The sequence below is a fragment of the Bombina bombina genome, chromosome 4 (genome assembly GCF_027579735.1).
Source record: "Bombina bombina isolate aBomBom1 chromosome 4, aBomBom1.pri, whole genome shotgun sequence".
Classification (NCBI taxonomy): Eukaryota; Metazoa; Chordata; class Amphibia; order Anura; family Bombinatoridae; genus Bombina; species Bombina bombina.
In genome coordinates this window covers 970,714,030-970,728,665 of record NC_069502.1, presented here as the reverse complement: position 1 = coordinate 970,728,665, position 14,636 = coordinate 970,714,030, and the positions used below count along the sequence as shown (strand labels likewise).

The window sequence follows — 14,636 nt, the reverse complement described above, 5'->3', positions numbered from 1 at the left end:
TAAAAAGTATAAATCAGTATAAAATTGCTTATCAAACAGTTTGCAATCAAATTTTATAACTGTATTTTTACGCATACATATAGGAAGTCTGGCATTGGTACCTGGACGGGGTATATATATCCCATGAGCCTGCAAAACTCACATGGGATGTGTACCCAGCCAAGTTTGAGAGTGCAGTTAATTTCTGCATTTTGTATGTCTGGGGAAACTACAAAGGGCCTGTGTCCCCCTTGTTTGTATCTCAGTATGTTTGGTCGAAGGCATGCATTGTATGGCTGTAGGTTAGGGAACCAGGGTGGAGGAGACCTTGACGTAGTCCTGGGCCTATCACCATTTGGCCAAATGCTGTAACTAACTTCCATTTAGCTTTTAATCTAGCTGTGTGCTTGAGAGCCCAGTGTACCGTATAAAGTAGATCTATGTCCATACTGCTGGAAGCCCAAGCAGTCTCGGTTGTCAAGTGACAACCAAGACTTGCTTTTCCAGCATCTGCCTTCATATGGTCTGTGTCACTGTAAAGAACTTAATTGGTGCTGGAAGGAGGTGTGATAGGGAAGGTGGGAGGCAAATGAGCGGCCCAGTGGCAGAGGGGTGGGAATTGGAGGGGCCGTACCCTACATAAAAAAATATTTTGGAGAGGGAGGGATGTGTACTGCACTAAAGAAAAAGTTTGGGATGGTTGGTTTGGGGCGCCGCAAGTAAAGATCAAGGGTTGGGAGGACTACTACACTACAAGAAAAAAATGTAAACATTTTTTTCTTCAAAAACCCTATAAATTGGGTACTGGCAGACAGCTGCCAATACCAACGATGGAAGCCACTAGGGGGTGGGGGGAGGGTTAGAGAGCGGTTTAGGAGAATTGAGGAGGGATCACTGCACTGCAGAAAAATAACAATAAAAAAAAAGAAGACCTAAACTGCATACTGGCACACTGTCTGTCAGGACCTAAGATGGTAGAGATGAGTGTGGGTGGGGGGGAGCTGTTTGGGAGGTGTGAGGTTTCAGGTAGGAGGGTAATACCTACGTTACTATAATAGTTCCCTCACCAGCTAACTAATTAACCCCTTCACTACCAGGAATTTTCAGAAGTGTGATGCGAAGATGCAATAAGACTCGGCATTCTAATTACCAAAAATCAATGGCAAATCCATGCATATCTGCTATTTCCAAACAAAGGGGATCCCAGAGAAGCTTTTACAATCATTTGTGTCATGACTGCACAAGCGGCATGTAAATAATTTTAGTGAGGTTTGTGAAAATGGACCTAGATCACAACCTTGGGATGTCTACTTAAAGGGATATGAAAAACAAACATTTTGTTATTCAGACAGAGGATACCATTTAAAAAAAAAAAGTTTCCAATTTACTTCTATTATCAGATTTGCTTCGTACCCATGATATTCTGGGTTAAAGAGATATTTAGGAAGGCATCTGCACTACATGGCAGGAAATAGTGCTGCCATCTAGTGTTCTTGCAAATGGATAACATTCTTGCAAAACTGCTGCCATATAGTGCTCCAGAAATGGGTTGGCTCCTTAGCTTACATCCCTGCTTTTCAACAAAAGATACCAAGAGAGCATATAATTCTCAATAGAAGTAAATTAAAAAGTTGTTTAAAATTGCAAGCTCTATCTGAATCATGAAAGAAAAAGTTTGGGTTTCATATCCCTTTCATAGCCATTATTGCACAAGCTGTTTGTAAATAATTTCAGTGAGAAAATTGTGAAAAAGTTAACAATTTTTTTTTTTAGTTGATCGCATTTGGCGATGAAATGGTGGCATGAAATATACCAAAATGGGCCTAGATAAATACTTTAGGTTGTATTGATAGTTTTGATATGTAAATATAAAAAAACAGAATTTATGTTTACCTGATAAATTTCTTTCTCCAACGGTGTGTCCGGTCCACGGCGTCATCCTTACTTGTGGGATATTCTCTTCCCCAACAGGAAATGGCAAAGAGCCCAGCAAAGCTGGTCACATGATCCCTCCTAGGCTCCGCCTACCCCAGTCATTCGACCGACGTTAAGGAGGAATATTTGCATAGGAGAAACCATATGGTACCGTGGTGACTGTAGTTAAAGAAAATAAAATATCAGACCTGATTAAAAAAACCAGGGCGGGCCGTGGACCGGACACACCGTTGGAGAAAGAAATTTATCAGGTAAACATAAATTCTGTTTTCTCCAACATAGGTGTGTCCGGTCCACGGCGTCATCCTTACTTGTGGGAACCAATACCAAAGCTTTAGGACACGGATGAAGGGAGGGAGCAAATCAGGTCACCTAAATGGAAGGCACCACGGCTTGCAAAACCTTTCTCCCAAAAATAGCCTCAGAAGAAGCAAAAGTATCAAACTTGTAAAATTTGGTAAAAGTGTGCAGTGAAGACCAAGTCGCTGCCCTACATATCTGATCAACAGAAGCCTCGTTCTTGAAGGCCCATGTGGAAGCCACAGCCCTAGTGGAATGAGCTGTGATTCTTTCGGGAGGCTGCCGTCCGGCAGTCTCGTAAGCCAATCTGATGATGCTTTTAATCCAAAAAGAGAGAGAGGTAGAAGTTGCTTTTTGACCTCTCCTTTTACCTGAATAAACAACAAACAAGGAAGATGTTTGTCTAAAATCCTTTGTAGCATCTAAATAGAATTTTAGAGCGCGAACAACATCCAAATTGTGCAACAAACGTTCCTTCTTTGAAACTGGTTTTGGACACAGAGAAGGTACGATAATCTCCTGGTTAATGTTTTTGTTAGAAACAACTTTTGGAAGAAAACCAGGTTTAGTACGTAAAACCACCTTATCTGCATGGAACACCAGATAAGGAGGAGAACACTGCAGAGCAGATAATTCTGAGACTCTTCTAGCAGAAGAAATCGCAACTAAAAACAAAACTTTCCAAGATAATAACTTAATATCAACGGAATGTAAGGGTTCAAACGGAACCCCCTGAAGAACTGAAAGAACTAAATTGAGACTCCAAGGAGGAGTCAAAGGTTTGTAAACAGGCTTGATTCTAACCAGAGCCTGAACAAAGGCTTGAACATCTGGCACAGCTGCCAGCTTTTTGTGAAGTAATACCGACAAGGCAGAAATCTGTCCCTTCAGGGAACTTGCAGATAATCCTTTTTCCAATCCTTCTTGAAGGAAGGATAGAATCCTAGGAATCTTAACCTTGTCCCAAGGGAATCCTTTAGATTCACACCAACAGATATATTTTTTCCAAATTTTGTGGTAAATCTTTCTAGTCACAGGCTTTCTGGCCTGAACAAGAGTATCGATAACAGAATCTGAGAATCCTCGCTTCGATAAAATCAAGCGTTCAATCTCCAAGCAGTCAGCTGGAGTGAAACCAGATTCGGATGTTCGAACGGACCCTGAACAAGAAGGTCTCGTCTCAAAGGTAGCTTCCAAGGTGGAGCCGATGACATATTCACCAGATCTGCATACCAAGTCCTGCGTGGCCACGCAGGAGCTATCAAGATCACCGACGCCCTCTCCTGCTTGATCCTGGCTATCAGCCTGGGGATGAGAGGAAATGGCGGGAACACATAAGCTAGTTTGAAGGTCCAAGGTGCTACTAGTGCATCCACTAGAGCCGCCTTGGGATCCCTGGATCTGGCCCCGTAGCAAGGAACTTTGAAGTTCTGACGAGAGGCCATCAGATCCATGTCTGGAATGCCCCACAGGTGAGTGACTTGGGCAAAGATTTCCGGATGGAGTTCCCACTCCCCCGGATGCAATGTCTGCCGACTCAGAAAATCCGCTTCCCAATTTTCCACTCCTGGGATGTGGATAGCAGACAGGTGGCAGGAGTGAGACTCCGCCCAAAGAATAATTTTGGTTACTTCTTCCATCGCTAGGGAACTCCTTGTTCCCCCCTGATGGTTGATGTACGCAACAGTCGTCATGTTGTCTGATTGAAACCGTATGAACCTGGTCCTCGCAAGCTGGGGCCAGGCCTGGAGAGCATTGAATATCGCTCTCAGTTCCAGAATATTTATCGGTAGAAGAGATTCTTCCCGAGACCAAAGACCCTGAGCTTTCAGGGATCCCCAGACCGCGCCCCAGCCTATCAGACTGGCGTCGGTCGTGACAATGACCCACTCTGGTCTGTGGAACATCATCCCTTGAGACAGATTGTCCAGGGACAGCCACCAACGGAGTGAGTCTCTGGTTCTCTGATTTACTTGTATCTTCGGAGACAAGTCTGTATAGTCCCCATTCCACTGACTGAGCATGCACAGTTGTAATGGTCTTAGATGAATGCGCGCAAAAGGAACTATGTCCATCGCCGCCACCATCAACCCGATCACTTCCATGCACTGAGCTATGGAAGGAAGAGGAACGGAATGAAGTATCCGACAAGAGTCCAGAAGCTTTGTTTTTCTGGCCTCTGTTAGAAAGATCCTCATTTCTAAGGAGTCTATAATTGTTCCCAAGAAGGGAACCCTTGTTGACGGGGATAGAGAACTCTTTTCCACGTTCACTTTCCAGCCGTGAGATCTGAGAAAGGCCAGGACAATGTCCGTGTGAGCCTTTGCTTGAGGAAGGGACGACGCTTGAATCAGAATGTCGTCCAGGTAAGGTACTACTGCAATGCCCCTTGGTCTTAGCACCGCTAGAAGGGACCCTAGTACCTTTGTGAAAATCCTTGGAGCAGTGGCTAATCCGAAAGGAAGCGCCACGAACTGGTAATGTTTGTCCAGGAATGCAAACCTTAGGAACCGATGATGTTCCTTGTGGATAGGAATATGTAGATACGCATCCTTTAAATCCACCGTGGTCATGAATTGACCTTCCTGGATGGAAGGGAGGATAGTTCGAATGGTTTCCATCTTGAACGATGGGACCTTGAGAAATTTGTTTAAGATCTTGAGATCTAGGATTGGTCTGAACGTTCCCTCTTTTTTGGGAACTATGAACAGATTGGAGTAGAACCCCATCCCTTGTTCTCTTAATGGAACAGGATGAATCACTCCCATTTTTAACAGGTCTTCTACACAATGTAAGAACGCCTGTCTTTTTATGTGGTCTGAAGACAACTGCGACCTGTGGAACCTCCCCCTTGGGGGAAGTCCCTTGAATTCCAGAAGATAACCCTGGGAGACTATTTCTAGCGCCCAAGGATCCAGAACATCTCTTGCCCAAGCCTGAGCGAAGAGAGAGAGTCTGCCCCCCACCAGATCCGGTCCCGGATCGGGGGCCAATATTTCATGCTGTCTTGGTAGCAGTGGCAGGTTTCTTGGCCTGCTTTCCCTTGTTCCAGCCTTGCATTGGTCTCCAAGCTGGCTTGGCCTGAGAAGTATTACCCTCTTGCTTAGAGGACGTAGCACCTTGGGCTGGTCCGTTTTTACGAAAGGGACGAAAATTAGGTCTATTTTTTGCCTTGAAAGGCCGATCCTGAGGAAGGGCGTGGCCCTTACCCCCAGTGATATCAGAGATAATCTCCTTCAAGTCAGGACCAAACAACGTTTTCCCCTTGAAAGGAATGTTTAGTAGCTTGTTCTTGGAAGACGCATCAGCCGACCAAGATTTCAACCAAAGCGCTCTGCGCGCCACAATAGCAAACCCAGAGTTCTTAGCCGCTAACTTAGCCAATTGCAAAGAGGCGTCTAGAGTGAAAGAATTAGCCAATTTGAGAGCATTGATTCTGTCCATAATCTCCTCATAAGGAGGAGAGTCACTATCGAGCACCTTAAGCAGTTCATCAAACCAGAAATATGCGGCAGTAGTGACAGGGACAATGCATGAAATGGGTTGTAGAAGGTAACCCTGCTGAACAAACATCTTTTTAAGCAAACCTTCTAATTTTTTATCCATAGGATCTTTGAAAGCACAACTATCCTCTATGGGAATAGTGGTGCGTTTGTTTAAAGTAGAAACCGCTCCCTCGACCTTGGGGACTGACTGCCATAAGTCCTTTCTGGGGTCGACCATAGGAAACAATTTTTTAAATATGGGGGGAGGGACGAAAGGAATACCGGGCCTTTCCCATTCTTTATTAACAATGTCCGCCACCCGCTTGGGTATAGGAAAAGCTTCTGGGAGCCCCGGCACCTCTAGGAACTTGTCCATTTTACATAGTTTCTCTGGGATGACTAAATTTTCACAATCATCCAGAGTGGATAATACCTCCTTAAGCAAAATGCGGAGATGTTCCAATTTAAATTTAAATGTAATCACATCAGATTCAGCCTGCTGAGAAATGTTCCCTAAATCAGTAATTTCTCCCTCAGACAAAACCTCCCTGGCCCCCTCAGATTGGGTTAGGGGCCCTTCAGAGATATTAATATCAGCGTCGTCATGCTCTTCAGTAACTAAAACAGAGCAGCCACGCTTACGCTGACAAGGGTTCATTTTGGCTAAAATGTTTTTGACAGAATTATCCATTACAGCCGTTAATTGTTGCATAGTAAGGAGTATTGGCGCGCTAGATGTACTAGGGGCCTCCTGAGTGGGCAAGACTCGTGTAGACGAAGGAGGGAATGATGCAGTACCATGCTTACTCCCCTCACTTGAGGAATCATCTTGGGCATCATTGTCATTATCACATAAATCACATTTATTTAAATGAATAGGAATTCTGGCTTCCCCACATTCAGAACACAGTCTATCTGGTAGTTCAGACATGTTAAACAGGCATAAACTTGATCAGAAAGTACAAAAAACGTTTTAAAATAAAACCGTTACTGTCACTTTAAATTTTAAACTGAACACACTTTATTACTGCAATTGCGAAAAAACATGAAGGAATTGTTCAAAATTCACCAAATTTTCACCACAGCGTCTTAAAGCCTTGAAAATATTGCACACCAATTTTGGAAGCTTTAACCCTTAAAATAACGGAACCGGAGCCGTTTTAAGCTTTAAACCCCTTTACAGTCCCTGGTATCTGCTTTGCTGAGACCCAACCAAACCCAAAGGGGAATACGATACCAAATGACGCCTTCAGAAGTCTTTTATAAGTATCAGAGCTCCTCTCACATGCGACTGCATGCCATGCCTCTCAAAAACAAGTGCGCAACACCGGCGCGAAAATGAGACTCTGCCTATGCTTTGGGAAAGCCCCTAAAGAATAAGGTGTCTAAAACAGTGCCTGCCGATATTATTATATCAAAATACCCAGATAAAATGATTCCTCAAGGCTAAAAATGTGTTAATAATCAATCGATTTAGCCCAGAAAAAGTCTACAGTTTAAATAAGCCCTTGTGAAGCCCTTATTTACAATCGTAATAAACATGGCTTACCGGATCCCATAGGGAAAATGACAGCTTCCAGCATTACATCGTCTTGTTAGAATGTGTCATACCTCAAGCAGCAAGGGACTGCAAACTGTTCCCCCAACTGAAGTTAATTGCTCTCAACAGTCCTGTGTGGAACAGCCATGGATTTTAGTTACGGTTGCTAAAATCATTTTCCTCATACAAACAGAATTCTTCATCTCTTTTCTGTTTCTGAGTAAATAGTACGTACCAGCACTATTTGAAAATAACAAACTCTTGATTGAATAATGAAAAACTACAGTTAAACACTAAAAAACTCTAAGCCATCTCCGTGGAGATGTTGCCTGTACAACGGCAAAGAGAATGACTGGGGTAGGCGGAGCCTAGGAGGGATCATGTGACCAGCTTTGCTGGGCTCTTTGCCATTTCCTGTTGGGGAAGAGAATATCCCACAAGTAAGGATGACGCCGTGGACCGGACACACCTATGTTGGAGAAAAGGCTCTATTTCTGTTTAAATGTAGTGATGGCAAAAATGCTAAAAATGCTCTGTTTTTTTGGGGAAGTACTTAAGGGGTTAAAAAAATATATAGTTCTGATAGGTAAATAAAAAATAAAAACACGCCTCTATTTCTGTTTAAATGGAGTGAAAATGCTTAAAATTCTCCAGTATTTGGGCAATTTTTTCTCTATAATTCCCGATAGTAAAGGGGTTAAACATGCGTTCTATCTCTTTGTTTACCTATGTGATTTTTTGTCTTAATCCCATGTAACTATTTTAAACCTTTGTTTGTTAAAGAGATATAAAAATGATTCTGAAATAAACAGCAGTTAGGGTTGTCTTCCACACAAATGTTCATTAAGCAGCCAGTATCCCAGGGAAAAATGGTAGAGGTAGATACCATGGGCCTGTTAGATATATGCAACAAAGAACTTACAATCATACCTCATTATCTGCAGCCTCTCGGCTAGATTTAGAGTTTTGTCGGTAAGGACCCGCGTAGCTAACGCTGGCTTTTTTCTGGCCACACCATAAAAATAACTCTGGTATTGAGAGTCCACATAAAGGCTGCGTTAGGCTCCAAAAAAGGAGCGTAGAGCATATTTAACGCAACTTCAACTCTCGATACCAGAGTTGCTTACGGACGCGGCCAGCCTCAAAAACGTGCTCGTGCACGATTCCCCCATAGGAAACAATGGGGCTGTTTGAGCTGAAAAAAAACCTAACACCTGCAAAAAAGCCGCGTTCAGCTCCTAACGCAGCACCATTGTTTCCTATGGGGAAACACTTCCTACGTCTGCACCTAACACTCTAACATGTACCCCGAGTCTAAACACCCCTAACCTTACACTTATTAACCCCTATTCTGCCGCCCCCGCTATCGCTGACCTCTGCATATTATTATTAACCCCTAATCTGCCGCTCCGTAAACCGCCGCTACTTACATTATCCCTATGTACCCCTAATCTGCTGCCCCTAACACCGCCGACCCCTATATTATATTTATTAACCCCTAATCTGCCCCCCTCAACGTCGCCTCCACCTGCCTACACTTATTAACCCCTAATCTGCCGACCGGACCTGAGCGCTACTATAATAAAGTTATTAACCCCTAATCCGCCTCACTAACCCTATAATAAATAGTATTAACCCCTAATCTGCCCTCCCTAACATCGCCGACACCTAACTTCAATTATTAACCCCTAATCTGCCGACTGGAGCTCACCGCTATTCTAATAAATGTATTAACCCCTAAAGCTAAGTCTAACCCTAACACTAACACCCCCCTAAATTAAATATAATTTTAATCTAACTAAATTAATTAACTCTTATTAAATAAATTATTCCTATTTAAAGCTAAATACTTACCTGTAAAATAAATCCTAATATAGCTACAACATAAATTATAATTATATTGTAGCTATTTTAGGATTAATATTTATTTTACAGGTAACTTTGTATTTATTTTAACCAGGTACAATAGCTATTAAATAGTTAAGAACTATTTAATAGCTAAAATAGTTAAAATAATTACAAATTTACCTGTAAAATAAATCCTAACCTAAGTTACAATTAAACCTAACACTACACTATCAATAAATTAATTAAATACAATACCTACAATTACCTACAATTAAACCTAACACTACACTATCAATAAATTAATTAAATACAATACCTACAAATAACTACAATGAAATAAACTAACTAAAGTACAAAAAATAAAAAAGAACTAAGTTACAAAAAATAAAAAAATATTTACAAACATAAGAAAAATATTACAACAATTTTAAACTAATTACACCTACTCTAAGCCCCCTAATAAAATAACAAAGCCCCCCAAAATAAAAAAATGATCTACCCTATTCTAAATTACTAAAGTTCAAAGCTCTTTTACCTTACCAGCCCTGAACAGGGCCCTTTGCGGGGCATGCCCCAAGAAGTTCAGCTCTTTTGCCTGTAAAAAAAAACATACAATACCCCCCCCCCCCAACATTACAACCCACCACCCACATACCCCTAATCTAACCCAAACCCCCCTTAAATAAACCTGACACTAAGCCCCTGAAGATCTCCCTACCTTGAGTCGTCTTCACCCAGCCGAGCCGAATTCTTCATCCAAGCGGAGCAAGAATAGGTCCTCCATCCGGTAGAAGTCTTCATCCAAGCGGGGCAGAAGAGGTCTTCCATCCGATTGAAGTCTTCATCCAAGCGGGATCTTCTATCGTCATCCATCCGGAGCGGAGCGGCAGGATCCTGAAGACCTCCGACACGGAACATCCATCCTGGCCGACGACTGAACGACGAATGACGGTTCCTTTAAATGACGTCATCCAAGATGGCGTCCCTCGAATTCCGATTGGCTGATAGGATTCTATCAGCCAATCGGAATTAAGGTAGGAATATTCTGATTGGCTGATGGAATCAGCCAATCAGAATCAAGTTCAATCCGATTGGCTGATTGGATCAGCCAATCGGATTGAACTTGATTCTGATTGGCTGATTGGATCAGCCAATCGGATTGAACTTGATTCTGATTGGCTGATTCCATCAGCCAATCAGAATATTCCTACCTTAATTCCGATTGGCTGATAGAATCCTATCAGCCAATCGGAATTCGAGGGACGCCATCTTGGATGACGTCATTTAAAGGAACCGTCATTCATCGTTCAGTCGTCGGCCAGGATGGATGTTCCGCGTCGGAGGTCTTCAGGATCCTGCCGCTCCGCTCCGGATGGATGACAATAGAAGATCCCGCTTGGATGAAGACTTCAATCGGATGGAAGACCTCTTCTGCCCCGCTTGGATGAAGAATTCGGCTCGGCTGGGTGAAGACGACTCAAGGTAGGGAGATCTTCAGGGGCTTAGTGTTAGGTTTATTTAAGGGGGGTTTGGGTTAGATTAGGGGTATGTGGGTGGTGGGTTGTAATGTTGGGGGGGGGGTATTGTATGTTTTTTTTTACAGGCAAAAGAGCTGAACTTCTTGGGGCATGCCCCGCAAAGGGCCCTGTTCAGGGCTGGTAAGGTAAAAGAGCTTTGAACTTTAGTAATTTAGAATAGGGTAGATCATTTTTTTATTTTGGGGGGCTTTGTTATTTTATTAGGGGGCTTAGAGTAGGTGTAATTAGTTTAAAATTGTTGTAATATTTTTCTTATGTTTGTAAATATTTTTTTATTTTTTGTAACTTAGTTCTTTTTTATTTTTTGTACTTTAGTTAGTTTATTTCATTGTAGTTATTTGTAGGTATTGTATTTAATTAATTTATTGATAGTGTAGTGTTAGGTTTAATTGTAACTTAGGTTAGGATTTATTTTACAGGTAATTTTGTAATTATTTTAACTATTTTAGCTATTAAATAGTTCTTAACTATTTAATAGCTATTGTACCTGGTTAAAATAAATACAAAGTTACCTGTAAAATAAATATTAATCCTAAAATAGCTATAATATAATTATAATTTATATTGTAGCTATATTAGGATTTATTTTACAGGTAAGTATTTAGCTTTAAAAAGGAATAATTTATTTAATAAGAGTTAATTAATTTCGTTAGATTTAAATTATATTTAACTTAGGGGGGTGTTAGTGTTAGGGTTAGACTTAGCTTTAGGGGTTAATACATTTATTAGAATAGCGGCGAGATTCGGTCGGCAGATTAGGGGTTAATAATTGAAGTTAGGTGTCGGCGATGTTAGGGAGGGCAGATTAGGGGTTAATAAATATAATATAGGGGTCGGCGGTGTTAGGGGCAGCAGATTAGGGGTACATAGCTATAATGTAGGTGGCGGCTCTTTGCGGTCGGCAAATTAGGGGTTAATTATTGTAGGTAGGTGGCGGCGACGTTGTGGGGGGCAGGTTAGGGGTTAATAAATATAATATAGGGGTCGGCGATGTTAGGGCAGCAGATTAGGGGTACATAGCTATAATGTAGCTGGCGGCGGCGTGCGGACGGCAGATTAGGGGTTAATAAGTGTAGGTAGCTGGCGGCGACGTTGTGGGGGGCAGATTAGGGGTTAATAAATATAATATAGGGGTCGGCGGTGTTAGGGGCAGCAGATTAGGGGTACATAAGTATAACGTAGGTGGCGGTCGGCAGATTAGGGGTTAAAAAAATTTAATCGAGTGGCGGCGAGGTGGGGGGACCTCGGTTTAGGGGTACATAGGTAGTTTATGGGTGTTAGTGTACTTTAGAGTACAGTAGTTAAGAGCTTTATGAACCGGCGTTAGCCCAGAAAGCTCTTAACTACTGACTTTTTTCTGCGGCTGGAGTTTTGTCGTTAGAATTCTAACGCTCACTTCAGACACAACTCTAAATACCGGAGTTAGAAAAATCCCATTGAAAAGATAGGATACGCAATTGACGTAAGGGGATCTGCGGTATGGAAAAGTCACGGCTGAAAAGTGAGCGTTAGACCCTTTTTTTAATGACTCCAAATACCGGAGGTAGCCTAAAACCAGCGTTAGGAGCCTCTAACGCTGGTTTTCACGGCTACCGCCAAACTCCAAATCTAGGCCTCTGTGAATTAAATGCCCTTTAGGACCTCAGATTAGACCACTGTTTTTAAACCTCTTCTCAGGCCTCCCTAACAGGTCAGATTTTCAGGATTACCTTAGTTGAGAGCAGGTAAAATAACCATGTTTAATAGTCAGCTGATTATTTCACCTGTAATCTAGTTCAGTTATCCTCAAAATCTGTCCTGTTAGGGAGACCTCCGGTTTGAAAAACAGTGGATTAGACCAATCACCCTGTAATCACTATCAACCATATTCCCACATGAGACATCAGACCAGACCCATTCCTTGCAGCCCTGACCAGGAGGTGCACCCCTAAAAAGGTCCTGGAGAGAACACTGCAACTATATGTCCCTATTGGACCCCAGATCAGACCCAATCAGTTAAATGTGTACGAGAATGAGAAAAATGAACACAAAAGCTTTTCTCATAAACATTCTTACAAATGCAAGCGTATTACAAAAATGCTTCTAAGTGAATATGAAACGCACCGCTGTGCAGAATGAACATATTGCAAAAAAAATGCTTCTCTTTAGAGAAAAGATTGCCATGTAATACTGAAATCCAGAGCCAATATGGGAATAATTAAAGAAGGAGAGCAATAAAGCAGTACAAAATCAATTTTTTTAAATTGTGGAAGCAAAAGTTTTTAAGGTTAACTTATGATTTTTATCTTTATAAATATTAAATGCTATACGTTATATATACTGTGTATATATATATATATATATATATATATATATATATATATATATATATATATATAACTTTAAGCCAACCAGTGACATAATAACTGCAATCAAGGAAATGCATAATGGTTGGTACAGTGTTATAAATAGTGTCTGCCACAGCTGATGCATCAGCTGATTATCTGCCATTGACTTATACATTTTCTGGAATTATGAGGCGGCTGGTTGAAAAGTAAGTAACAGATTGGTTTCTGGCCACTTAAAAGGTCTTCTGTTTCCAAAAAAATTACATTAGTTTAACCTACTGATTACCATCCTAAGCCTGGAGGGCCCTGTATGACAGCTCTTCAAATTTGATAAGAAACATTCTTGCAAGATATATTTTTCAAAAATTATTTTTAAGAACATTATTACTGCTTGTAATAACCTTTATCATGCAGGTTACCCTCTGTAGCTATGGCGGCATGCAGTGTGTCCGCACATTCTCCTCCGTATGTGCCCAGTTTGGTCTAGATTACAAGTGGCGTGCTATTTAGTGCTCCCACTTGAGTGTTAACTTCACTAGAAGCTAACTTTTTGCACGTATGGTAACTTGTATTACAAGTTGAAAGTAATACCCGATCATGTTTAAACTAAGAGAGCTGAATCCGACATGAATTATGCATATTTCCCATTCCAATGTTCTCCATATAGAAGAATATGTTCTATGTATTGTTAAATAGATATTTATATATATATATATATGATTTTTTTAGTAATATATATATATATATATATATATATATATATATACATATACACACACACGTGATTATATATAGGTATAGATATATACAGTTTATATATATACTGAACAATACATATAACATTATCTACTATGTGAAGAACATTGGAATGTAAAATACTTACAGTAAATAAAAAGTTGAACACATTATAAAATGTTAATATTGAATAAAAATTATTATTCATGTTTTCAGGTATTCAAAGAGCCCCAAAGTGTGTGTGTGTGTGTACTGTATATATATATATATATATATATGTGTATGTTTGTGCGTGTATATATATATATATATATATATATATATATATATATATATATATGTGTATGTTTGTGTGTGTGTGTATATATATATATATATATATATATATATGTTTATATGTGTATATATGTATATTCATACATATATACACATATAAATACATCTGTACAAATACACACACACATAAAGAAAGTTATAAGGGCTCAAAGATATATGGTATAAGGTGTATGACAAAAAAAGGGTTCTAACATATATATACATACATACGCATGTCTAAATATGCATTTATGTATATATATATATATATATATATATATATATATATATATATGTATGTACAAATAGAACCCGCTCTTAAGGATATATGGGTAGGTAAGTAATGGACCACCTGACTTACAAAAATATATGCAGGTGAACCAGTGCACGGAACTCATATAAAAATTGTATGTCCAAAATAAGAAAGGAAAAAAAGATGAGTTCATCTATTAATTAACTCATCTTTTTCCTTTTTTATTTTGGACATATATATATATATATATATATATATATATATATACATACATACATACGCATGTCTAAATATGTGTATATATATATATATATATATATATATATATACACACATATACATACATATTTAGACATGCGTATGTATGTATATATATGTTAG

At 40.2% G+C, this 14,636-nt stretch overlaps 1 protein-coding gene across 1 annotated transcript in view; it reads right to left on the bottom strand.

Annotated features, from left to right (window-relative positions):
• The window catches only part of CFAP61 (cilia and flagella associated protein 61), an 854,500-nt gene that overhangs the window by 656,414 nt on the left and 183,450 nt on the right, over positions 1-14,636 (bottom strand). The gene's annotated exons all lie outside the window — the stretch shown is intronic.